Genomic DNA, 1,993 nt, shown 5'->3' with positions numbered 1-1,993 from the left:
AGGATCCATGGTTGGTAAATTATCATGAACTTTATGGATTTTATTCACAGTGGTTAGTAAATTATCATAGACTTTTTTTGTACAATTGTCATCTTTTCCTAGCACAGGAAAGGTAAAAGGTGACACTATTAGAAAAAAGTGGAAGAGGAGAGCTTAGGACTTTTACATTATAAGAACACCCAACTTCTATGTAATAGCACAATACATAAAAGGAAAATAAGAAAGCAATTTCATTTATAATAACTCCAATAACATACAAGAAACTAAGGATAAATTTCGTAGAGATACGTTTAACCAAAATAAGCAATATTTGTACATTGAAAACTATAAAAATTTCCAAAAGAATGCCTAAATAAATGGAAATGTGCCATATATTCATGCATTGATACATTTGATTTGTTAGACATTAACAAATCAAATGTATCAATGCATGAATATATGGGCTGGAGTGATAGCACAGCGGTAGGGCGTTTGCCTTGCGTGCAGCCAACATGGCCGACCAGACTTCGATTCCTCCTCCCCTCTCGGAGAACCTGGCAAGCTACCGAGAGTATCTCGCCCACACGGCAGAGCCTTGCAAGCTACCCGTGACGTATTCAATACGTATGCCAAACACAGTAACAACAAAGTCTCACAATGGAGACGTTACTGGGCCCGCTCGAGAAATTCGATGAACAACGGGAGGACAGTTTGTTTGCTTGACAGTTTGAATATGACATTATCCCCAAAAACTGCATCAGTTCACTGAAATCCCTATCGAAATTCCAGTAATATTTCTTTCCTTGGCTAGTAAAACCATGGCCCATGGTCCCAAGAAGAATCTGAAGTGTGTGACAACTTCAAAGCATTGGATGTTTGATAAACTGACAGGGATGTTTCCTCTCCCTCTATCCACCATTCCTCACTAACTGAGTGTCTTCCACTCATCATTTTCCTAAAGAACATGCTTTAAGTATGTTATAACAGGAGATGAGGTGAAGAAGGTCTGTGTAAAGTCGTTAACTAAGATTTATGGCAAGGTCTTCACTGATATGTTCTATCTGGCAGGTTTAATGGATGCCATTGGTATTAATGAGATAGGAGATAATTTTTGGCTGATCTATGGCACCAAAGAATGCTTTGATATGTATCACATTACTCCTGAGTAGGCTAAGTACAACTTGTACAAAGTGAGGAAGATCTTTGTGGGTACCAAAGAATACTTCACTTCAGGATGTGTAATGCTCAGACCATTTGCTGCCCATATACCCTCATGAAGGTGAATGACATCATTTAAATTGATATGGAAACTGTTGAGATTACAGATATTGAATTGGACACTGGTATTCTGTGCATAGTGACTATAGGTGCAAATCTGGGAAGAATTGGTGTTATGATCACCCATAGAGAGAAATATCCTGGTTCTTTTTAAGTCATATATATGAATGAGGCCAATGGCAGTAGCTTTGCCTCCTGCTTCTCCAACACTTTTGTGATGGGCAAGGGAAAAAAAAACATGAATTTCTCTTCCCTGAGGTAAAGGCATTTGCCTCACCATTGCTAAAGAAAGAGACAAAAAAGGCAGCCAAGCAGAACAGTGGGTGAAAAAGTTTTTTAGGGGGCAAGGTTGGCTGGTGAAGAGTCCTATGCTTAAATAAATCCCATAAAGTATTTTTAAAACCCCATTAGAATTTTATTGCAGAACTTTTAAAGTATATTTTCTAATTCATGTGGAATTCTAAAGGACATCAACTATCAAACAACCAAAATTGAAAAAGGAGAACAAAATGGAAGGACTCATATTTTTATAATTTATTTAAACACTGTGTTTTACAACATTATTAATGATACAGATGTTATGGACTTTTGATGTTTGAACACCAACTCCACCACCAAAGTGACCTTCTCTCTGTCACTGTCCGCATTTACCAAACCAACTTCCAAGCTTGCCCCCTTAGCAAGTACATAGTAATTTATCTTATATTGCTTGCTGCAAAGAAATGGCTAAAGGAAT

General features: G+C 37.5%; 1 pseudogene; it reads left to right on the top strand.

The window, feature by feature from the left end:
- Window positions 1-797: 797 nt before the first annotated feature.
- Window positions 798-1,584, top strand: LOC130034260 (40S ribosomal protein S4, X isoform-like; annotated as a pseudogene).
- Window positions 1,585-1,993: the final 409 nt, after the last annotated feature.

The sequence above is a fragment of the Sorex fumeus genome, unplaced genomic scaffold (genome assembly GCF_029834395.1).
Source record: "Sorex fumeus unplaced genomic scaffold, SorFum_2.1 ptg000058l, whole genome shotgun sequence".
NCBI classification, from domain to species: Eukaryota; Metazoa; Chordata; class Mammalia; order Eulipotyphla; family Soricidae; genus Sorex; species Sorex fumeus.
Note: the sequence above shows the minus strand (reverse complement) of the source record. Positions and strands in the feature narration are given on the sequence as shown.